The sequence below is a fragment of the Gorilla gorilla genome, chromosome 11 (genome assembly GCF_029281585.2).
Source record: "Gorilla gorilla gorilla isolate KB3781 chromosome 11, NHGRI_mGorGor1-v2.1_pri, whole genome shotgun sequence".
Lineage (NCBI taxonomy): Eukaryota > Metazoa > Chordata > Mammalia > Primates > Hominidae > Gorilla > Gorilla gorilla.
This window is the reverse complement of record NC_073235.2, coordinates 71,521,438-71,547,813: the sequence shown is the minus strand read 5'-3', so window position 1 is coordinate 71,547,813 and position 26,376 is coordinate 71,521,438. Positions and strand designations below refer to the sequence as shown.

Genomic DNA, 26,376 nt, shown 5'->3' with positions numbered 1-26,376 from the left:
TGGGCTGGTGTTGAGTGTTTGTGGCATTTTTAGGTGCATGGTGCAAGCTGTCAGTGGATCTACCATTCCAGGATCTGGAGGATGGTGGGCCTCTACTCACAGCTCCACTAGGCAGTGCCCCAGTAGGGACTCTGTGTGGGGGCTCCCACCCCACATTTTCCTTCTACATGGACCTAGCAGATGTTCTCCATGAGGGCCCCACCCCTGCAGCAAACTTTTGCCTGGGCATCCAGGCATTTCCATATATCTTCTGAAATCTAGGCAGAGGTTTCCAAAACTCAATTCTTGGCTTCTGTGCACCCACAGGCTCAACACCACATGGAGGCTCCCAAGACTTGGGGTTTCCACCCTCTGAAGCCACAGCCTGAGCTGTACATTGGTCCCTTTCAGCCATGACTGGAGCAGCTGGGACACAGGGCACAGAGTTCCTAGGCTGCACACAGCATGGGGAACCTGAGCCTGGCCCACAAAACTGCTTTTTCCTTTTGGGCCTTTGAGGCCTTTGGGCCTGTAATGGCGGGGGCTGCCATGAAGGTCTCTGACATGGCCTGGAGACATTTTCCCCATGGTCTTGGGGATTAACATTAGGCTCCTTGCTACTTATGCAAATTTCTGCAGCTGGCTTGAATTTCTCCTCAGAAAATGGGGTTTCCTTTTCTATCGCATAGTCAGGATGCAAATTTCCCAAACTTTGATGCTCCGCTTCTCTTATAAAACTGAATGCCTTTAACTGCACCCAAGTCACCTCTTGAATGCTTTGCTGCTTAGAAATTTCTTCTGCCGGCTACCCTAAATCATCTCTCTCAAGTTCAAAGTTCCACAAATCTCTAGGGCAGGAGTAAAATGCCACCAGTCTCTTTGCTAAAACATAACAAGAGTCAACTTTGCTCCAGTTCCCAACAAGTTCCTCATCTCCATCTGAGATCACCTCAGCCTGGACCTTATTGTTCACATAACTATCAGCATTTTGGGAAAAGCCATTCAACAAGTCTCTAGGAAGTTCCAAATTTTCCCACATTTTCCTGTCTTCTTCTGAGCCCTCCAAACTGTTCCAACCACTGCCTGTTACCCAGTTCCAAAGTTGCTTCCACATTTTTGGGTATCTTTTCAGCAACACACCACTCTTGAAATGAATTTACTATATTGGTCTGTTTTCATGCTGCTGATAAAGACATACCTGAGACTGGGAAGAAAAAGAGGTTTAATTGGACTTACAGTTCCATATGGCTGGAAAGGCCTCAGAATCATGGTGGGAGGCAAAAGGCACTTCTTACATGGTGGCTGCAAGAGAAAAAATGATGAAGCAAAAGTGGAAATCCTTGATAAACCCATCAGATCTCATGAGACTTATTCACTATCATAAGAATAGCATGGGAAAGACTGGCCCCCATGTTTCAATTACTTCCTCCTGGGTTCCCCCCACAACGTGTAGGAATTCTGGGAGATACAATTCAATTTGAGATTTATGTGGGGACACAGCCAAACCATATCAACTACGTTGATTGATTTTTGTATGTTGAACCAACCTTGCATTCCTGGGATAAAACCCTGTTAATCATGATATATAAGCCTTTTAACATGCTGCTGATTTCAGTTTTCTAGTCTTTTATTGGAAATTTTTGCTTTCATCTTCCTAAGGAAAGTGGCTTTGGTATCAGGGCAATATTGACCTCATAGAATGAATTAGGGAGTATTCTTTTCTCTTTTCTTTTTCAGAAAGAAATTAAGAAGGATTGTTATTAACTCTTTAAATGTTTAATAACATTCACCAGTGAAGCCATTTAGTCCTGGGCAGTTATGTAGGGCAATTCTTCTAGCAACCAACTTCATTAGCTTTCATTTCTCGTGGCATATCTTGATTTTGCCTTCATTTTTGAATGATAGTTTTGCCAGGTATAGCATTCTTTGTTGATAAGTTTGTTTGTTGGTTTGTTTTTTTAATCAGCACTTTAAATGTCATTTCACTACCTTCTGGCCTTCATGGTTTCTGCTGAGAAGCCAGCTGTTAATCTGATTGAGATTCCTTGTATGCAATGAATCATATGTCTCTTGGTGCTTTCAAGATTCTGTCTTCGTCTTTGTCTCCCAACACTTGTATGATTATAGTGTGTCTTGGTGTGGAACCTCTTTACATTTATTTTTCTTAGAGTCGGTTCAGCTTCTTGGATGTGTAGATTCACATTGTTCTTCAAATCTGGAAAGTTTTCAGCCATTATATTTTCAAATATTCTTTCTGCCCCTTTTTCTTTTCTCCTGAAACTCCCATTATGTGCATATTGGTATATTTGAAGGTGTCTCACATGTTTCTTAGACTCTGTTCATTTCTATTCACCCTTTTTTTCTGCTCCTGAAAGTGTATTTTTTTCCTTTTCTTTTTCTTTTTTTGTAGAGATAGGGTTTTGCTATATTGTCCATGCTGGTTTTGAACTCTTGGCTTCAAGTGATTCTCCCACCCCAACCTCCCAAAGTGCTGGGATTGCAGGCGTGAGCTACAGCACCTGGCCTAAGTAAATAATTTCAATTTGACTTATGTTCAACTTTGCTGATTCTTCTGACAGCTGAAATATACTGTCATGATGACTTTTTATTTCTGTTATTTACACTTTTCAGCTCCAAAATTTCTATTTGGTTTGTTTTTATAATTGCTTCTTTTTATTGATATCGTCTACTTGCTGAGACATTGTTCTTTTGGTTTCCTTTTTTTGTTGTTTATGGCTTTCTTTAGCTCTTAAGCACTTTACAGACAGTTGACAGTTGATTTAAAGATTTTATCTAGTAAACCCAATGTCTGGGTTTCCTCAAGGACAGATTCTGTTAATTTCTTTTTTCCTTAGACTGGGTCATATTTTCTTATTATATGCATGCTTTGTAGTTTTTAGTTGAAAATTGGATATTTTGAACATTATAATTTGATAACTTTGAAAATCATACTGTCTTCTCAGTGTAGAATTTTTTTTGTCTTTCTTATTGAGGGTAGTAGTTCTTTTGTTTAGTGACTTTCCTAAGCTATTTTTCTGGGATCTTCTTTGTTGATCTCTGAAGTTTCTGTTTTTTGTTTTTTTTTTTTCTCAGCTTAATAGTCAGCCAGCTGTTTGACAGAGATTTACCCAGATGTCAAAAAAAGAAATTAATCTGCAGATCTTTTCTGATTGGCTGTGTTGGACACTCCTGAATGCTTAGCCAGGCTGTTTACAACCATGAGTTAGTGTTTATTTCTTGCTTATGCTAAACCACAAGATCAGCTAGAAGTGAAAACTTATGGTCTTTTCTGTGCATACATCCTGCCTTGGGTATACATGTGACTTTCTAGGTTGCCTAGTGCTCAAAGAAGCATTTCAAATCCCTTATTCCCCAAAGAGTCTCACTCCCCAGCTTTTCCTACCCAGCTTTTCTCATGTCTATTGTTTGCCTCAATTCTTGATTTTTGTCTCAGGTGGTAGCTGCTTGTTCATTTATCTTTCAGTGTTTTTGAAGAATGTCCTCAACTCTGAACGGGTTCCAAGTTAGGCAATAGAAAGGCAGGTCCATTGTGTCAGTTCTTCAGGAAACCCCATGTTGGATCAAAACAAATGTGATTCCTTGGGAACAAGGTTTTCTCTACTTCCTTCAGGACCATATATTTATACTGGGGATTCAGGCTGCCATCTTCAAGATTACCATCATGCCAAGGAGGTGGGTGGGGAAAGGGTAAGTTAAAATGCCACAAAGCTCTCTTACTGTGTCTTAGTGACCTTTCTTTGGTTAGTGACCTCTCTTGGTTGCTATAAACCTTTTTCCTATCTTCCACAGTTCCAATAAGGATGATCTTGACAGTTTTTCCCATACTTTTGGTTTTCTGGGGAGGCACAGGCCCCTTAAGGTCCCTACTCTGCCGTCTTTAATGATGTTACCAAGCCACTTCAATGATGTTTGAATCCCTTTTCTGTGTCTTCAATTGGATACCAGATTGATCCAAAACTACTACTTTAGTTTAATTTCTTCTAGTATAGTTTCTTCTTTGATGATTGTAGAGAATAATGGTGAGGTTTTTTTTTTCTGGCTCAATGTCTGGCTCTCAGATATGCTGAAAAGATGAACTATCTGAAAAACTTACCTTCCAGAATTAATTACTAGAAGCTCTTCTGGTTTTTATTCTGCTTTTCTATAAGCCAATTTTTTAACCTTTTTTATGGATTCCCCCTTCTTTGGCCCAGCCCTAAATGGTGGAGTCCTTCAGGGATCAATTATAGAATTTCTTCTCATTCTATACTCTTCTAGGAGATATTATATTCTCTTAAGCCTATAAATACTGTAGACACCCCAGTGACTCCATAATTGATATCCCCAGTCTATTGTTACTTGTTGAGTTCCAGACCCAATTGCTATACCACATTTCTGCTTAGAGATCTTGTACTATCTTAAAATAAATGAATTTAAAAACTGAACACTTAGTTTTACTTTTGCAATTATTTTTTTTCTCAGTTCATTCCTATCTTAATAAATAACACTTCTACCCATCCAGTGGTTCTCTAGGAATTTTGGGGTCATCCTTGATTCCCCATTCCTCGTTATCACCAGACTTACTGATTTTAAAAAAAATCAAAAAACACAGCTGCAGGCCCTTGCAAGGAGAAACAAAAAATGTCAAGGCAGTGGAAGTGTGAAAAAAAGAGGAAGTGAGTCTCAAGAGTTGAAAGCTGTAAGGAGTTTAGGGGCTTAGAGACTTAAAAGATGATAATTAAGAACCAGTGGCTCACTCCTGTAATCCCAGCACTTTGGAAGGCCAAGGTGGGTGGATTGCTTGAGCCCAGGAGTTTGAGGCCAGCCTGGGCAACATGGCAAAACCCCGTCTCTACAAAAAAATATAAAAATTAGCCAGGTGTGGTGGTGCATGCCTGTAGTCCCAGTTACCTAGGAGACTGAGGTGGGAGGATCGGTTGAGCCTTGGAGGTCAAGGCTGCAGGGAGCACAGACTGGGCCACTGCACTCCAGCCTGGGTGACAGAGTGAGACCCTTGTCTCAAAAAAAAAAAAAAAAAAAGCAACATTGGAAGTTATGAGGAAGGATGTCAAACTTAGTAGTGCTGTGAATTTTTACCAGTATTTTAAAGTGAAAAATTTAAACTTGAATGTTTGGGAATTTAGGGTATAGTAGGAAATATCAGCAATGCTAATAGGATTTTATGCATGAAGAAGGTATAGAAAATTTATACATTATCTTATTTTATTCACATAGCAGTCTGATCACACATGGTCCAAGGACACTCAAATAAGAAGTCAAATATAATCAGATGTTAAAGGCTGATTTTCAAACATTATAGCCAATAACACCTTGCTCACCTGTGATCTCACTGATATAAAACCATGTCCACACCTCAGTGGCCTGTGAAACATTCAGCACAGCTTTTTAAAATATAAGCTATTTAAAGCACTATTGATTATCTTATCCAGGCTCTAAGTATCTGCAGTGATCTCGGCAGGGGTTGGAGGATCCAACCTATCCTGACATAGTGTCAAAATGTGGCCAAAGGAGGTTTCCAGTAAGTGTGAACTAAATTATGAGAACTCATGGACACAAAGAGGGGAACAACAGACACTGGGGGCCTATTGGAGGGTGGAGGATGGGGGGAGGGAGAGGAGCAGAAAAATTAACTATTGAGTTACTAGGCTTAGTACCTGGGTCATGAAATAATCTGTACATCAAACCCTTGTGACAGGAGTTTGCCTATATAACAAGCCTGCACAGGTACTCCTGAGCCTAAAATAAAAGTTAAAAAAAAAAAATAACAAAGTAGGTTTCAGGAAACTGACAGCAGTGTTTGTCAGAGCACCAGAGCCTTCTCAGTGAGGTGACAGGCAAATTGGACTGTGGTTCTAGAATGGAAAGTTCATTACCCCAATGGCTGGCTGAATTGGGCATAGATATAAGACTGATAACAAGAAAGGATTCCAGGAAGTAGAGGTGTGGAAAGAGATTAGTGCTTTAGCCATGAATTTGAATTGGCAGTGACACATGAGAAATCCGGGGTGAGGGAGGAGAGGGAAGTCAATAATCATTTGGGTGAGGGATCACTCAGCGAAGCCTTGAGAAGTCATCAGAATGAAGATTTCAGATGAGTCATTGAAGAATCACTTAGTTGTACTGTTCTTTCCTTTTCTCAGTTTTCTTAGCTGGACTTCCTTTTTTTTTTTCTTTCGTGTGTCATTTTCTCAATTCCCTATAATAAAATCTTCAGAATATATGAAATTGTGTGTGTATGTGCATTTGCCTATACCTTTTTGCAAAGTAATGATGCAATTTAATTTCTGAAGCTATCTAGAAATGTAAGAGATATCAATTGGCATATAAAAGACCATCTCAGTAATGACGACTTCATTATTTTGCATTGCATAAAACCTGGAGGTCTTTGGTTAGAAGGTTTGTTCACTGGTTCAGTCATACCACCAAGGCTCAGGTTCTTTGTCTCTCTCCATCCTGCCATTCTCAGCATGTGGCTCTCCATTATTTGGTATGCCACCTCATGGTCACCAAATGGCTGCTGCATCTCTTGATATCACATTCTCACACATGAGTGTTGAAAACAGAAAAAAAAATCTAAGGGCAAAATAACTTCTCTTGTTAAAACGCCATCTTTTCGTCAGAAAAAAAAAATTTCCCAGAAGGATCTCCACAGATTTTCTTCTTATATTTCACTGAACAGAACTGGGTCACATGTCTTAACTCCATTCTATCAAAAGGAGTAGGGGAATGGAATGACCATGACTGATTTAGACTTTGGAGCTGGGGCTAGGCCTGGAGCCCACCTTCCCTGAATGTGTTTCTTTCCAAACTTAGGGTTTTGTTAGTAAGGAAGAAAGTACTAACATCAAATAGTGACTGTCAGACAAGATAGAGTAAGGCAATTGGCAAAGGTCTTTAAGGAGCAACTTGGCTTTGTGGAGGGGGTATATGTTTGGAGCCCTGTGGGCTTGGGCTTAAATCCTACTTATCACACGCGCATCTTTGGACAAGTAAATTATTTAACCTCTGAATCTCAGTTTTCTCATTAACCGGAGAGATGAGTTATTATCTTGAAGAGAATAAATAAGTTACTATGTATAAAGCACTAACCTAGAGCCATTTTGTCGTACCTCAGTTTGAGGTTTGGTGCCCAACCTCAGGGTCCCTGTAGTTAACTGCTCTTAATCATTGTTTTTTAAAATTGTCACCCCCAAATGTGTGCCTAGTCAGTGAGAAGCAATGAATTAGTGGCCCAGGTCTAGAAAGCTTATGGCTTCAGAGCAGCGTTTCACAACCTAAGTTTCCTGGAGTCGTGAGGAGTCACCCAGGGTTAGTAAGGGTAGAACTGGAAAGTTCTGAACAGCCATATGAAACATAACAATAAAAATAATATGTCTGCCTTCCTTTTTTCCCCTTCAAAGATAAAAATATTAGTTTAACGACATTTATAACAACATTTACTTAGATTGAAAAGCTCATATAGAGAACTGAATCTTGATTTCGTGAGGCAACTAGATTGCTGCCCAAAGATGTGTTGACTAATTTGGTAAAACTAGTTTCTTATTACCTAAGCATGTTGCATTGAGTATGAATTGCCTTGCTTTAAGCTAGGGAGTAGTAGGCACCACCCACAGCTTATTTATAACCACTTGGCATAGATCACTGTGACCTATGCTTGACTATTAACAAGCACCCACTTCTTATCACCTCTTCTTCCACCTCAACAAAGGAATAGTTTCCACAACTGAGACATGACTTTAAGAAGGGAGGTGTCCTGGATAAAGCCAAGACATGAAAATCCAATCTACCCATACCCCCAGGCAGACTTACCCCTTGCGAGTGATAAATTCTACAGTTCAAATGAGTATTCAACACTGCAGGCACAATTCCTTATAATTGACTTTTGTTCTGTAGCAGAATTCTCTCTGATTCCTCTTCTTTATTTATTTCACCTATTTCTTTTCATTTGGCAATTATAAATGTACCCTTATAATTTTTATAACTTTATGCACAATAATGAGCCTTCAGGGAAAGACAAGAACTACTGCACTCAAAAACTTCAGAAAAGATTTGCTTATGAATGAAGTCCATATTTTTGTGCTGGTTTTCCTCATTAGAGGGAGAAACAAAAATATAAATTCTAACCAAGTACTGAGTGCTGTGGAGATCAATGTATTTCATTTAGATAACTGTAAATGACAACTTGCTAGGATTGTAATTAGTCTTATTTGGCGTTATTAATTCTACAGAGGGAGCATAAAACACTTAATAATACATTGGACTTACTCAACTCACTATTTCTTACTTTCGTCCTTAAGATCATCTTAAAGGAAACATGATTTGAAGACCATAATGAAGTGTTGTATGTGCCCACTATTTTACTCTAAATGGCCCACAAGTGAGGCCTGAAGGAATTCCAGGAGCCCCACCCAGACATGATGTGGAGGTGGAGCAAACTAGGCACTGAGCCAAAGGGGATCAGTGGTAGCCAGCTTTTGGGAGAGCCAGATGAGGCAGAGAGCTGGGATAGGGTGGATCTACCTCCAGGTTCAGGACATTCAGGGCACACCACTGAGCAGGAGCGTCAGGTACCATGACACGGGGCTGGTTTGTATTAGGATAAACCAAGTTCTTAATGGGCTTTGAATCCACAGAAACTTTGCTTGTGATGTCCAGATGAGGGCCCCATCCCTTCTGCAGAAGTCAGAGTTTTCCCAGAAAAAAAGCAATGACTGAACTACAGCTAATATTTGGAGAACACCCACATAGTTATACTCTCTCTCTATGTATTTCTAAAAATCATTAATAAAATTTTATTATGCATTATTATTGATATTTCCTCTGTCATATTCATTATTATTTTCATTTAATAACTTATATGTTTAAAAAATAGTTTACCCTTATTGTATATAATTTAGAAGATGCAGAAAAGCATGAGGAAGAAAATGAAAACCACCCTCATTCACATTTGCATAACCTACAGATAAGCACTTTTGTGTTGTACTTCTTCCAGTCTTTTCTACATGTGTACATGACAAAATTAGGAATATACTAATTTTGGTAGGTAAAAAAATATACACAATTCAATTAAATGGCTACTTGGGGGAGGAACTCCAGGGTAAAAGAAAATGGAAGAGGAAAAATGCGTGGGTTATTGGTTCACAGTGTTATCCTACTACTCTTACATAGATTCATCCCTGCACAACCATGGACTAAATCTTTTTTTTTTTTTTTTGGATATCATTGACTTATTGGGATAGGCTTCTACTTCAGGACTATTGATGCCTCATCCTGCATCGTGGGGACTCGACCATAAAGAATGAGATTGAGAAAGTTTATTTTAAAAATCTTAAACATGTTTCTGTTTTCAGAGCAGATCCAGCCAGACTCATGACTGTGGGATGCGATTAAGGAGGGCCTAATCAGTGGCTTGGGGGATGTTAGGTCTGGGATGCACATCCACGTGCCATCCAGATAGACTGAAATCTCAGACTCAAAACTAAAATGTTCTAATCTTACAGCATAATCCCTGGAAGTCAGATCAACCAGTTGGTGGCACTCATGCTGGAGGAGAACCTGCGTTGCCTCCACTTCTAAAACACTTTCCCACCAGCAGCATACTTGCCCAGAATCTACGGCACAGGGAGGTTCAGGCAGGCCTCATCATCCTGTGCGGGTGGTATTCTCACTTCCATTTTACAGATGAAGAAACTGAGGCTAATGGAGATTAAGTAACTTGTCCAAAGTTAGATAGCTAGTAAGTGAACACAAACCTTTGTGATATCAAAGGCCATCTCTTGAGATTGGTTAACTTTTAACTAAACCTCCCAGACACACAGCCTGACCTTATCTTCCAGTCTTTCTTGTATTTAGGTGTGGTTATGTGGCACAGTCCTCTCCAGTGGAATCTGAGTAGAAGTAATGGATGCCACTTCCAGGATTGGCCCACAGGAACTGTCCATACAAAATGCTCCATATTTTCTCTTCCCTGTGTGATGGATAGATGTCCATGTCCAAGGAGACCTTAAAAGCCACATGTTGAGGATGGCAGAGCTTCTGTCAGCCTGGGTCTCTGAATGACTGCATGGAGCAGAACACCTTTGCCCAACACCAATTTCCCCTTATTCAAGGCCTACTGGACTTCACATGAGGGGAAATAATTAGCAAGTATCACTACCTTAACCAAATCACCCAACAAGTAAGTGGCAAAACCAGGATCTAAAGCCAGTTCTTTGTGACTTCACAAGCCTGTGCTCTTTTCACTATACCATTCTGCCTCCCTCTGCAGTCAACTAAACTACAGAAATTGCGTCCTTCCACACAGCTTGCTTTAAAAATACATAAGCTAACTAAGAAAGCTCTAATTTAGACATTTTTCTCTCTTCTAGTCTCTATGCCACAAAAAAAAAATAGCCAATTATATTGTGTTAACTGACTCATGCTGGCTTTACACAATTTATATTGATTTTCAGGGTGGTAGTAACCAGCTTGTGTGATTGGTGTGCATGTGCAAGACTTCCTGCCTAACCCATCCTTCTTGTGGCTCAGCTTTGTAAACACTGGCCCTGGGTGGCCGTGAACAGAAGTTCTTATCTTAGACTGCATGCAACTCATCCTACTGGCACTGAAAGCCCTTCTTTGTCTTTCTTCACCTACTTAAGCAAATTTACAAGCCACTCTGCCTCTTCTCTCAGCAGCCATCTTGGTCCTTTCAATGTTGCCTGTGTGCACTCATGCTGTATTTATGACCTGGTCCCTCTCATACTTTGAGATATAACTCAAGTCCTTCCTTCTTTGAGAATCCATACTGATGGGTCACTTTTTAAATACTTAAGGTCTGCATCAAACATTATAACATTTGCTGTTCTTCTTTTTTATTCTTACTTGGTTTATATACTAAGCTTTATTATCCTTTTAAGGTTAAAACTTTCTCAAGGACACTAATTGTAATGTGTACAACTTGGTAGCCAGCGTAACATTTGACATAGTGTCTTGTAAAAAGAAGACACTCAATCATTAGTTTTTGAATGATTCAAATAGTAAAGTAATGGCAACTTCTTTTATCTCTTCCATAGTGCAATCTTCAATATTTTTTAAACAACTATTGGCTGAATTCTACCATTGTGGTTTGGAGCTTTCTCTGAGTCATTTTTGCTAAGGTTTTGAAACAGGTTCCAAATTGGTCCACAGTGACCTCCAAGGCTCTACAGGAATGATTCTCAAGCTTCAGCTCATTGGGCCCCACTCCCAGAGTTTCTGATTCAGTAGGTCTCAGGAAAGGACCAAGAACATACATTCCTACTGGGTAATGAGGAGGCTGCTGCTGGTCCAGTAGTCACACTTTCAGAGCCACTGCCCTGTGAGCTCATGGCACTCCCTGATTCCCGCCACACTGACATAATCCCCAGCTGACTTCAGTCTTGCTTACTCCACTCCAGGTTCAGCTTCCTTACATTCACCAGGCATGCTCCTGCCCAGAGCTTTGCCCATGTGGTTTCCCCAGATACCCATGTACTTGTTCCTTTACCTCCCTCAGGTCATTCCTCATATGTCACCATCTCAGTGGGCCCTTCCATAACACCCAGTTAAAAATGGCAACATCCTTCTCCCCTCACACGCTAACTGACACACACACATACACAAACACACTCTCTCTCACACACAACATACGTACACACACTCCCTATCATATCCCTTTCCTGCAATGCTTTTCTCCATACCATTTACACCATCTGATGTATTGTATGTGTTACTTCTTTGTCTACTCTCTATACTGCCCCCTCCCCACCCCCAGAATGTAAGATTCCTGAGGCAGAGATTCTCGTCTGTCTTATTCATTCCTGAATCCCAGAACTGAGAACAGTGTTTGGCACATAAACATTCAAAAAGAGCCGGTATTTTAATTGGGTGACTGTAGGGACCACAACCCTACCTATTTTCAGACCGTGAACCATAAAGAAGACAAGCCTATAGCTGAAGTGAATTAAGCACGATCAACTCAGTACTCACACTGCCCAGATGTGTCTGGCCAGCATGAGGGTGCAGAGGAAGACACCCTAAACTCTCCAGGGCCCTGGACAGATGGCCACTCTGTCTTCACTTTTCTCATCTATAAGATGAGATTGTTGGATGATATATCAATATCTACAATGTTGTTTCTAGCTCTAAAACTCTATGCTTTTATCTTCCCTTGGATCTTCATGCCACCAGAAGGAAAGTCTTAGGACCCTTGGACCTGTGAGCAGATCAGCTGTTGTCCTGAGTTGACAAATTTCTCTTGGCATTTTTACTCTTTAACTGCTGTCAATAACTTCAGCACAGCAAAGGTAGCAAAATTCTACTGGGAGTCTTTTCCCAATCAAAGCTACAGCCCCATAGCTGTGTTGCCTTTTTGGTTTTGTGTGAAGCAAAATTTTTTTCCTGGGTCCTAATTGGTGCCAAATCCAATATTACTACATTTGCGTCAACTCAGAAGTCAACCCACTCAGTTTGCATAGAGGAAACATCTAGAAATCTTGCTTTTCTTTGCTGACCTTGATATATTGAGATTTGAACATATAATAACATATAAAATTATATGTCATAATTTTGGGTTTTATGGGCTAAGTCATAAACCATCTTATACATAAATTCCAATAGAGAAAAAATGGTGGATGCTGAATTTTAATGAAAAATTTATGACAGAGAAATCTAAAATTGAGAAAATTTGATCTTACAGTTTAATTTCTGCAAATTAAGAAGCACTGGCCCATCAATTGCATTTCAGAGCACAGAGTGGAAGAAGGTTAGCACAGACTGGCATGTGGCTTCATATCTACTAGTTGTTACACCTTAGGTGGATTATTTAACCTCTCTGTGCTTCAGTTTCCCCAACTATAAAATAGAAATGACATGATAGCACACAACTCCTAGGGCTGTTGAGAGGCCCAAATGAGGTGATACAAATAACATTTTTGAAGTGGGCCAGGCACCCAACCAAGTCTTGACCAATGTTGCCTATTATTATTCATTGCTGAAGGCTGGAGTGAGAGGCATTTAGGGAAAAGTAAGCTCAGGCAAAGGAGAAAAAAATAAGAACATTGTAGGAAAAATGGAAAGATTCACAAGAAGGGAGAGGAAGAGGCAGCACAAATATATTGGAGGAGCTCCACAAGCTTATTTGACTCAAGACCTGTTCATTTGAACCTTTAGAAAATCGTTCATCTTTGCTTATACAGAGCTTCATCTGGTGTGTCCATGCCAGGGTGCAAGAGTTGTCTGTGCACTCAGATTTTTGAGCAAGGCTGTTTCAAATGTTCTTTTAGGGTATTTGTCTCCACAAAACTCTATAGCTGGGCCAGGAGCATCTGGAGCCTGCAACCAGGGATTTTCTAAGAGCAATCTTTTATATTGAGGGGGAAAGTTTAAAGGTATTTTTTTTTTGTCTTGTTATGTTTTTAAGTAACTTTTCACAACTACAGGCCTGTAAAAAATAAGGGTTGGGATAGCCTGAATTCCAGGGCTCTTGCTGGGCCCACTCTGCTCAATTTGCCTCTCCTTCCAAGGTGAATCAGCAATTTCCAAGGCCTGTTGACACCCTCAGAGGGTTTCCCAAGCACACTCTGTGTTTGGGGTTATTGCTCTGAGTATGTTTCTCGTATGTCACTGAACTGTGCTTCGGCTGCCCTTAGGGACATTGACCCTTAGGCAAATAGATAATGTTCTTGAAAAAGTTTGAATTCTGTTCAGTGCTTTAGAATGATGAAAACCGAGGTTGGAAAAGGTTGTGAAACCTTTTAACTCTCCACAGTGGAGTCCATTATTTCCTCTGGCTTCCTCAAATTCATGTTCACAGGTAAGTAACTTATACTTGTCTCTGCAAATCCATTCCCTCTTCCCTTTAACTCTTACTTTGTGGAGTGGAGTGTTTCTGGTTTATTAAACATTGGTCTCTTGTCTAGTGTAAACAACGCTACAATACTTGGATAGAAACTTACAGGATGCATTAATGATTTCATAACGTTGTATACAATACAGATGACTCTTGGTTGCTGTCTTCTTTATAGCAATGCTATTTCATGTATCAATCTCTTAGAGAGAGAGAGTGGTGTACATGGGTGTGTGGTACAAATGGCCGAATAGATTGAATAATCTGCTCAAAGTAAAAATACCAGTGGGCTTCTTTTTTAACTTGGCTTTGTGGAAGCACAATTCTGTTTGCTCTGATAATCGCAGATTCAATGATCACAAATTCTACCCTTGAAAGCTGGTTTAATGCAGAACTACACCGACTTTATCTTTTCTCCAACACCGTACTCATTTCTTCATTGTCCCGGTTTTCAAAAATATAGATACTAAAAAAAAATGAGCTGTGGATGCATGTTTAGAGGGGAGGAAGTTTGTTTCTAGGATCTAATTTCAGTTTTTAGGTTACCCAAGCCAGTGGGAGTCACATATTGCTAATGGCTTGAGCACAGAGATCAAATATTATTCACACTTCAGACTGGGAATAAAAGACAGTATTTGTCAACATTTTGAGGGGGAATAGCTTTTTAGAGATGTTAGAGACAAATTATAGTGGTTATACCTAAAACTTTTTAATATTAGGATTTAGTAGTGGTTTTTATTAAACATTTGAAGTGATAACTTATTTATGAGCTGTTGTTTAATAGAAGTTCTTTTCTGTGGGCAACCTCGTCCCCTCACTGCTCACCCCCCTCACCTTGGTTCCCCCTGCTGTGCTCTGTAACATTGTGATTGTCTCTGGTTGAAGCCTCCATTTCCCTGTCTAGGAGCTTCTGTTTACACTCCTCCACACTCTAGATTGCAAGCCCCTTGAATAATTTTTGTTTCCTAGTACCAAGAATAATGGTGACAAATATTAGTGGGTGACTCCTAAAAATGGATTAAGAAGCTATTTAGGGGGGAAATGCCCATTTTGTGGTTTTAAAAGGTGCTACAATTGCCATAAAATGCCCAAGTTTCATTGCAGAAATCAAATACTGGGGTTGTGTTTTGCTTGGTCAAGACGAAAGAACTGTACATTTAGAGACAAAGAATCGCTGTGGCAGTTAACTTTGGTGTTACATTCTGTTTTCTTCCTAAGCAATTCTTTAGTCCTCTACCTCAACGGTGCCTCTGAAGAAAGGACTTATGTGGCCAATGGGATCACCGTGTATTTATTTCCCTTCCCTATCAGCCATAGCCCTCAGGGCTGGAAGGGCCTCATTTTAGTCTATTCCCAGACTGGGTCACCCACAGTGTTGACACACAGCATCAACCGACAGTGAGCTTATCTGGAAAATAATGCTTTTCTATTTTCTTTGTTTCTTAGCATATATTAAATGTTTCTTTCCTTCTCTAATAATCTTTTAGATAAAGAAATCGTTTGCTAAGCTGATAATAACAAAAGTATCCTACCTACATTTTTAAATGTCAGCAGTGAAAGATATTTTAAGGGCTTTAAAAAAAAAAAGAAAGAAAAGAAAACTGTAGTTTAGAAAGGACATCCAAATTGAAGAGGAGCAGGGGCAGTTCTGTTCTCTCTGAGCAGCTCTGTGAAGGGGGAGTTTGTGGGGCTGGGGTCTTGAAAGTCTTTACAGAGGGCAAGACTTCACAAGAGAAAAGCCATGGAGGGACCCTCACATGATCAGAATATTCACAGTGTGATGTGGGGCATGGTGGGGGTGGGTGCTCTCCACTCCCGGGCCTGGCTTGGTTCCCCTCACTGTCCACAGCTCCTCAATGGCTTTGAGGGCATTTAGATTCTTCTTACCATCTTGGCCTGAATGTGGAAAAAACTCTTTTTCCTTAATTAAGTCTAGAAAAGGTCAACATGTTTCAAAAAATAGCATTTGGGTGAAAATTAAATGGAAAGTGGAACAAATCTCTGCAGAGAAAATGCAAAACCCTAGAACACAGACAGAGCCATCTCTGCCTCTTGGTCTGGTGGGATCTCTATTCTTCTCACACCCATTTCCTAACCTCTGTGGGTGTGGGATCCAAGTCCCAAGCCTTATCAGGGTAACTTTTTTTAAGTATAAATTTGATCATATCCTTTCTTGCCTAAAAGACTTCATTAGCTTCCCATGGCCTTTAGGATAAGGTCCCAAGTTCTCAGTGGTAAGGATCATGAGGCCCTGAAGGATCAACCAGCCACATCCTCCCGAGTTGCCCATCCGCCTCCCTGAGATTCACTGGGCTCCTTCAGCCTTGGACCCAGCTGCCCTGTCTCTTGCATCTGGGCCTTTGCATGTGTCCTTCCCTGCCTGGACTGCTCTTCCCTCTCCTCTTCCCATGGAAAACTTGCTCTCATCTTCAACATCTCATGCTAAGCACTTGCTCCAGAGCCTTCTCCAGCTCTCTAGACAAGGCAGCTCCTCTGCATGAGGGCCCAGGAGATGCCTGTATTTCCCCTTTCCTCACTGCCATCCTGCTTGACGCCTAATTTCCCAGATAATGTCTGCCTTCCCTGCCACATTGTAAGTTCCATGAGGGTAGGGCTGGCTGGAGGGCTGGTGCTCCACACAATTTTTAGGGTAGGTAAATCAGGTCCTCAGAGATTTCTTCCTGGGCCTCAGGCTGCCCTGAACTGATCTCACAGTACAGGGGTTGACATTTTCTGCAAAGAGCTGTATAGTGAATATTTTAGGTATGGGAGAGAGAAAGGGCCATACAGTCTGTCATTGTAGCACAGAAGCAGCCAAAGATAATAGAAAATGAATGGGTATGACTGTGTTCCCATAAAACCGTATTTACAAAATAGGATGGCAATGGTATCTTTCAGCCCAGAAGGATTTGGCTCTGGAGACACCTTTTCTCAACCATGACCCTTTTTTTTTCTTCAATTCTTCTACAATACCAATAGCCAGTTGCTAGTATTGATCCCAGCCATTGGTGAAGATCAGCCTGTCCATCTGTTGCTCCAGGCTGACATCCCCACCAGTTCACACTAGCAGCCTTGCTGTAGTGGCAAGTAGTGGGCACTGACATTTTATGCTCTCAGGATCTTTGATTTCTTTCTGGCATGGCTTGTAGAACCCTGTATCTCCTCCAATTTTGACAGCCTCAGGACCTTTGTGGTACTACTCATTCAGGCCCATTTTTAAGGTCAGTCAAAGTACTAGGTTCTCTCAAGTGACCATCTAGCTGATGGTCTCTCTTCCCCATCCCCTCCTCCCCAGCAGTGAGGTCTTTCAGAATGCTGTTGTTAGAGTGTAAGATAGAAACATCTTTGATGTGTTTTTACCAGTAATTGTCAGGAGACTGTTCTCTAATGTGCGTATCTGTGTTGATAAGATTACACATTTTATCAAGAGAAAACTTCAACCCTGAATAGTTAAACAGAAGCGCATATAGTGTGCAGGTTATAGACCACATGTCACTTAGCAGAGAGGAACACTGGAGTTGGTGTGGACAATTAAGAATTCTTGGGGGATTCTATGATTAGGTGTCCAAAGTCTGCCAACTAGTGCTTAGACATCTCGATTTCCTGCTTTTTACTCTTAGGTTCCCTTAAGTTTATTGGAAAATACATTTTTCTGGAATGCCTTGAAAATTCTCAGTCTGTTCCTGAAGAGATTTTGGGGAGGTTAAAATAATTTAATATGTTAAAGTGCACAGTGAAAATGAAATAGCATTGGATGTTATTTTCAACTCTGAGTTTTCTTGTGTTAGTTTAAGTAAAATTTTATTATTGTAAATTTGTTAAGAAACCCTAATTAAAGCCTCCTTCAATGTATGAAACTCAAATCAAGTTATTAGGTTAGGTGCTAAAAAAGTGTTACAGCTAATGGCCGAGACAGTAGAACTAGATGACATTATATCTACTTGTAATCAGTGAGGAAAAATAATGTGGCAAAACACCATGGTACTCTTAAATCATAGAAAGTGCCAAATAAGGAGGAGGTACACTCTCAAGAACCTGCAAAACAAATATGTTTATCACCAAAAACTGGATTCCCACTGCATTTCCAGGGTTTCAGAGACTGGCAGCCATGTCCTCCAGCATCTGATGTATGAGTTTCTCAACATCTCATCTAATAAAAAAAAAATTTGCCAGTGGAAGAAAACATGGTCTAATAATATATATCAGATATATATTCTACATTCATAATGATACATGGCAATTCATCTAATATTCAGTTCTGAAAACCTTCTCTTTTGTGGCAAATATCACAGGCAAGGCCTTCATTCTTTCTAGAAATTTTGGTTTTTCAGTGTACTTTCCCAAACTTAGTGTTATAAAATTCCCAGTGTTTTTGTGGGTACATGCAAGTAATTAAGATTTTCAGCACAATGGGCTTCAAAAGTCATCACAGCCGTTTCTAAGCTGCCCAAAGATAAAGGGACTAGCTTCCATTTCTGACTGAACAACCAGTGCATGCCTTTAGCCCTAGAGAGTATACATCTTTTGAAGTATAGCTCCTTGGCATGTCAAAAAAGAACAGTGGACTACCAAAGTTCAGAGTGATGCACTTGCGCTGAGAAAGAAAACAAACAAAGAAAACAAACAAAAGAACACCCTGTTCCATTTCATAGCTGGCCTGGTACTCACACCTAAGCCATGTTATTCTCTTATTAGACATAAACAGTCTCACAGAATACCAACCTCAAAGTTACTTTGAGTCAATGCAAGGTCAATTTATACTTTGTTCTCAGCAAAGGCAAAATCAAGGTCACTGTGCAACCCACAAAATACCAAACACCTTGCTAAATGAATGGCTGTTATTTCTTTATCTAGTCATAACATAGTCCCAGCTTTTTAACAGCATCCAATCTAGAACAAATACCCACTACATTAGATCCTTCCCCAAATCATCTGACTAAAGCCCGAGTTCTGTAACAGGTTCTTTCTAACACCATTTTACTGAGATGCCCCACAGCCCCTGACAGTGTGTTCACCCTCGGTGCAATGAGTAGCAAACACGACTTGTTTAACTACAGATGTATTCTTGGTGCTCACTGACTGAGGGGCATTGGCAATGCTGCGGGCATAGAGACGCATGCTTTAATGGATTTTTGCCTTTTAGAATGTGACTTTTAACAGTAAAATAGAAACCACAAAAACTATTTGTAGGGGTATTCAGAAAGAAGCAAAATGTAAGCAATTGAAACCTAATGTATGGAATTGACAAGGGGACACAGAAGGAAAGTAAGGAGAATAGGTTAGTGGATTAGTATTCCTGTGCTTAATGGAGGACAGATTACTACAAATGACCCTGGAAAGGCAGATGGGGTGGAGGATCAGGTAGGGAGGACTCGGTCTTTAAGCTTGAAGGGCAAAGGGAACTTCAGCTGCTATCTCCCTTTTGCTGGCTGCTGTATAGATACAGTTTCATTTCATCTTCATACCAGTCCTGCAAGGTGGATTTTACCACCATCACTACTACTTCCTGACATGAAAGATGGAGAAATCAGGACGTGGAGAGAGATTTTAAAATAAATCCAACTACGTAGAGTGAAGCAACAGGTGTATCAGGATCTGAGAGACTCCAAATTTCGTGGGCAAGACACTACACCACTGTCCTCTAAATACTGCGAAGTATTTGCACACCAGTGGAAAGAAACCTTTTTAAATGGAGAGCTAAGCCAAGGGAAAAAATAATTGGAGACTAAATTTTTTTAATATTGTATTTTAAAATTAGGAAATGCAATAACACATCTGTGGTTAAATGTTGTTTATTATTTTCTCATTATTAAAGAGTCTGTCTGTTTTTTTGAAAAAAAAATTTGGTTAAAACTTCAAAAATTGTGTAACCGGCAAATGTTACAGTCTCTGAATATAATACTGCTATAATGAGCAAATTTTGTTCTTGAATAAAATAACTTTGAATCTGGTTCTTTTAGTATATTTTAAACCAGCCTCATAAACTACTTAGTTAAATAATATTTCTTACTCTACTTCTTAATATGCTATTAAGGGACATTCTACAAAATAAGTGATGAGTACTCCTCAAAACTGCCAAGGTCATTAAAAACAAGGAAAGTATGAGAAATTGTCATAGCCAAGAGTTGCTTAACAAGATATGACAACTTAATATAACATGGTAAATTTGGTATCCTAGATGGAATCCTGGAACAGAAAAAGAATTAGGTGAAAAATAAGGGAATTTGAATAAATTATGCACTCTAGCTAATAATAATGTATCAGTATTGGTTCATTAATACTAATGTAAGACATTTACAGTGCACATTGGTACGTTAATACTAATGTAAGACATTAATACTAATGTAAGACATTAATAACTGGGTGTTGGGTACATGGGAATTTTGTACCATCTTCACAATTTTTCTATGAAATCAAAACTGCTCTAATTTGTTTAATTAAAGGAGATTCACCAGGGTTAAGAAAAAAATTATTTTCTATCATGAAGTGTTTTATTTTCTGCAAAATGATTTTGTTTTTTTTAGGAGTGGTATGCTGCTTAAGATGGAAAAATACATGATGATGGTGCATAGTGCCTCCATCCCAAGCTTGCTAACATTAACCCTTTTGTGGCATTATCCAGCTTTCCATGTGTTCTTTTTTAAGTTTTATTTTATTTTATTTTAAGTTCCGGGGTACACATGCCAGATGTGCAGGTTTGTTACATAGGTAAACGCATGCCATGGTGGTTTGCTGCACCTATCAATCCATCACCTAGGTATTAAGCCCGGCATGCATTAGCTATTTTTCCTAATGCTCTCCCCACTGCCCTCCCCCAATAGGCCCCAGTGTGTGTTGTTCCCCTCCCTGTGCTCCCTGTATCCATATCATGAAATATTTTAAAGCCACAGGAAAAAAAAAGAGAAAAACTTAATGAACACCAAGTTACCTCCTTCCAACTTTATCGTATCTTAAACCCTATGCCATACTTGCTGAAACTTTTTGTTTTAAGAAATTAAAACATGCAGATACAGTTCAGGGGCCCTCTGAGCCCCTCCCCAGTCTCATTCCACTTCTTTTCCTCAGAGGTAACCACTATCATTAATTCAGTGCTTATCAGTTTCAAGTAAGTCTTTATATTTCTACTGCGTATCTATATGTCTATGAACATTACAAATAGTGATTTGCAGGTAACACAATTTACATAAATGGCATCATACAGTATCATTCTGAAACTTTCTGTCTTGTTTGTTTAAACTTACATTTGTTGACATTTATCCATGCCAATTCATTGATTTTAATGGCTAGATAATATTCCACTGTGTGTCTATTCTATAAATTATTGAATCAATCTCTTGTTCATTTGTATTTTCTCCTAGCTTTTTGTTTCCAAAGAAGTACTGCAATAAACAAGCTTACACATATCTCTGCATGCGTTTTCTGAGTTTCAATCTCGGCTGTATCACTTACTAACTTGTGCTCTTGAGCTTGTGACTTAGTCCTTCATACTTTAGTGCCCTTATCTGGAAAATGGGGATAGTCATAATACCCATCTCAGGAGGCTGTTGGGAGGTTTTATGGCATAGCATGTATAAAGCATTTAGAACAGTGCCTGCCACATATTAAATGCCATTTCATTGTTAATTATTTTTTAAATTGTTGAGGAAAATACCAGAGAAGGATATTCTGGGATCTGGGGTATTAACATGTTTAGCCTTGCTAGATATTTCCAAATTGCTATCCAAAGTCATTCAGTCAATTTATATTCTCATTAGCTGTGCATGAAAGGACTCTTTCCTCCACATCTTAACAACACTTTGTACTACTGGATATTTCATCTTTGCCAATATTTCAATGAATAGTTTTAGTATTCACTGCTGATCATTACCCCAAATTTATTCATTAGGGTTGCAAAATAATGATTTTTTTTTAATTTTATAGGTTTTCAAAACTCGGGAATGGATAATGATTTTTACTGAATACTTTTTGCATTTATGAAAATGATTAATTATTTTTTACCTTAAATAATCATTGCATTCCTGGGATCAACATTGCTTCATTTTTTTTCCATAAACTGCTGAATTATATTTAACATATTTTATTTATCATTTTAAAATCTGTTTTCAGAAGTAATTATAAGCCTATTTTTATCCTTCTTTGTTTTGATGTCAAAATTATACTTCCTTTATAAAATGATTTGGGTAGCTTTTCTTATTTTTCTTTTCACCAAAACCATTTATATAAGATTAGAATTATCTACTGTTTGAAGTTTTGGTAAAATTTGCCTGTAACATTATCTAGCCCTGTTGTTTTTTGAGGTGGGAGACTTTTGAATATTGAATCAATATTTTAATAGCCATTACTTTTTAAGTTTTCTATTCCTTTATAAACAAATTTTGATAACTCATATTTTTCTAGAAAATTAATCTTAACCTGGTTTTCAAATTTACTACCATGAAATTACTTAGTATTTGCTTATGATTTAAAACTTTATTTATTTTACCTTTCCCATTTTCAATTAGTATTTGTGATTTATATCTCTTTTCTTCAACAGTCTTATTGACTTGCATGTTTTTAGTTTTCAAAAAACAACTTTTGAATTGATACATCCTTTCTACTGTTTTTCATTTTATTTTGTTTTCTATCTTATAAATCTTGCATTTTTATAGGTTCTTGATTAGAACATAATTCATTTATTAATCTCTTAAAAGCAAAATGCATTTATCTTTATAAATAAATCTTGAAGTATCTTTTTAGCTGTAGCCCACAAGATTTTATATATTTATCACCATGTTTTAAATATTTTCTATTTCTGTCATGATTTCATCCTTAACCCATATTTATCTGCATATGTATTTTAAAGTTTGTAACACACACAATTTTACTGAGTATATGTGTGTGTGTTTTACTAGTGTTTAATTTTTTAGTTTTTATTTAATTGCATTGTCAGAATATACACTCTTAAGAATAAGAACAATATAGAGAAATACATAGTTTTTCATTTGTAGAAATTTTTGATGGCTTATTAATGGGTAAGTTTTATAAAAATGCCAAATGTAATTGAAAAATGTCTTGGTTGCAGGTTCCATAGTAATGAAATTTGTCATGAAAATCTATCGACATTGTGTTACAATTATAATTAAATATATATTTGATTAAATCAAATGAAATTGCCAACATTTAATCTTTTTTTACTTAGAAAGTTCAACTAATATATGAACAATGTTCAACCAAATTTTAAGAAAAACAAATTTTATGTAGTAAATTACATAAAGTTACTTATTTTTTATTTTAAAAGCTTTTATGTTTTCTAATTTTTTGTCTGTTTATCAGTTTCTAATAAAGATGTGTTTAAATTTTTCATTACAGTTGCAGGCTATGTTGTGTTAGGTTGCTGGGTATATACAATCCAATAATTGATTTGTCTTTTAGCTGGATTGTACTTTTAATTATTATATGTCCTTTATTATATCCATTATTGTTTTGAACATGGATTCTATTTTTCTGACATTAACATAACAGCTTTGAGACATCAGTATTTTCATGACATATCCTTTTCACCCTTTAATTTTTGACCATTTTTATGATTTTATAAATTATTTCATTTATAATATGTCTCGATTGGCTGGGTGTGGTGGCTCACGCCTGTAATCTCAGCACTTTGGGAGGCTGAGGCAGACGGATCATCTGAGGCCAGGAGTTTGAGACCAGCCTGGCCAATATGGTGAAACTCCATCTCTACTAAAAATACAAAAATGATCCGGGCATGGTGGCTCATACCCGTAATCCCAGCTACTCAGGAGGCTGAGGCAGGAGAATCACATGAACCCAGGAGGTGGAGGTTGCAGTGAGCCAAGATTGAGCCACTGTACTCCAGCCTGGGCAACAAAGCAAGACTCGGTCTCAGAAAAAAAAAAAAAAAGTGTATGTCTTGACTTTAAAAAATTCAATAAACTGACCTTTTTTTAAAAAACAGCCTTTTGAGGGTATCATTTACATATCACAGAGTTCACCTATGTAAAGTATTCAATGGTTTTCAATATATTAACAGAGTTGTGCGACCATCACCATAAACTAACTTTAGAACATTTTCTTCATCCCCAAAAGAAACCTTATATCTGTTACCAGTCACTCCTCATTCCCCTCCCACCCCTACCCCTACCCCAGCATTAGGCAACCACTTATTTATTTTCTGTCCCTATAGATTTGCCTATCTTGGACATTTCATGTAAATGGAATCATACAGTGTGTGGTGTTTTGAGACTGTCTTCTTTCACGTAGCATGATTTTGAGGTTCATCTGTGTAGTATGTATCAGTACTTCAATCTACATACATTTACCATAATTACTGAACCATTTGGACTATTTTCAATAATCTTCATTTATATTTTCTTTTGTTATGCTTTTTTTAGTTTCTTTAGTTTTTTTTTAACTTTTGTTGGATTGATGACATTTTCTACATACTTAGTTTTTAATCCTTTGCTTATTTAGAAACTATAGATTTTACTGGTACTTTTTCATTGCTTTTTCTTAAAATTTTCAGATATTGGTTGAACTTTGTTCAGATATTAGTTGAACTTTGTAATTAAAAAATGGTTAAATGTTGGCAATTTCCTTTGGTTTAATCAAATATATATTTAATTATAGTTGTATAAATATATATTTAATTATAATTATAAAACAATGTCCTCAGATTCTCATAACAATGAACTTAACATACTTTATCTGCATATCAAACACCTTATCTTCTGTTCAAGTTACACTCATATCTACATACTGTGTAGAGTTTTAATTATGTTCTTTTGAAATATAAAAGGTTATACTTGGTATCAATATTTGATTGGCCGTCCTGACATATTTTGTTAACTCTTGTGCTCACCCTTGTTTCTCTCTTTCATGGCTCCCTTCTGGATACTCCTTCTGGCTAAGGCACATCTTCTAGTTGTTGTTTTATGCAGGTCTGTAAGTGTAAACCCTCTGACTTTGAATGTCTGTAAAGATGCTGAATAATGTTTTGGCTCAGTATAAAATTCTAAGTTAAAGATTACTTTTTTTTCTCATCACTTTGAAGACATTACTCCACTGTTTTCTAGCCTCTATTGCTGATGAGAAAACTTCTGTCAGTCTGTTATTTATATTTGAATATGCATTTTCCCCTTTCACAGTGTTTAGGACGGATTTTGTTTATTCTTGATGCTTTACTACAGTTTGATTCTTGAACAACACAGGTTGCAACTGTGGAGGTCCACTTCTATGGGGATTGTTTTCAACCAATCTCAGATGAAAAATATAGTATTCTCAGGATGCAAAACCAGTGGATATGTAGAGCCAATTTTTCCTATGCACAAGTTCTGCAAGCCGACTGTAGGACTTGTGTATACCTGGATTTTGGTATATGCAAATTTTGGTATACATGGGAGTGCTAGAACCAATCTCCTGCATATACTGAGACACATTTCTATATAATGTATCTAAGTTTTGACTGATATCTATTCCAATCAATTCTTGGTGTCTACTGTTAATTTGAAGAATCAGGTAATTGCTTCTGGAAAATTCTTAGCAATTATCTCTTTAATTATTACACTTCTGTCATTCTCCACTCTCTGCTTCTGGGATTCCAATTAGGTGAATTTAGAAGCTTTTCATAACTCCCCCTTCCTCTCTTTTATTTGTACATGTGTGTGTATATGTATGTAATACATATCACTGTCTCCTCCTGTAACCTCCATGGGTCTGCACTTCATCGTAAGGAATAGATGCTTCAATGGTGGCCAGCAGTTTCCTCAGGGTCTTCTCAGCGGTGCATGGGGCCCACATTAGCTCCTCTGGCTCCAAGCAAAGAGATGGTCTCTAGCCCCCTGTTTGATTTGGGGCACTTACAGTCCTCTCGCCAGCTAAACTCTCACACTCATCAGCATCCAGACGCTGAGGGGAAAATACCAGCTGCTTCTGTGCTCTGCTTACTCTTCGGTACTTCTCTGCCATTTCTGGTTCCTGAAGATGTTTATTTTTATTTATTTGAGTCTGACCGTATCTCTTTTTAAAAACATGTTATCCATCATTGCTATATATTTGAAGCAGAGAAAGTTAGTGAAGCATCAACTTCATGCTGAATCTAGTGTCTATATCCTGGAATTCTCAGCCTGTACCCTCTATAAACTAATTTTTCCACTGTGAATAAGACTAATCATGACTCTGTCGACATTTACATTTTATTTAGAAAATGTCTTCCTTCTGTTCCTTTGACCCAAGCTTGACTCACCTTACCTTGAGGTTGCATTTACAAAGGAACACTGAAGGTTACCCAACAGTATGTGGGTGTCGTTCATCAACTACAGTGACTCAAGAATATCACCAGTTGGTTTGCCTTTCTCATGGTTTTAATGCTTTCTCATTAAAAATAAATAAAGCACAGATAAGCAGAAAGAATAACCATCTATCCAACAACTAGAGGAAAATTTATCAATGGTTTTGCTTTATCTTTCCTATAATTAAGCTATAAAAAACAACCATCCATGTAACAACTAGAGAAAACCTTTATCAATGACTGT

The 26,376-nt window shown here is 38.2% G+C and overlaps 1 protein-coding gene across 1 annotated transcript in view; it reads left to right on the top strand.

The window, feature by feature from the left end:
- Positions 1-26,376, top strand: part of ABCB11 (ATP binding cassette subfamily B member 11) — a 162,560-nt gene that overhangs the window by 33,451 nt on the left and 102,733 nt on the right. The window lies entirely within an intron of this gene.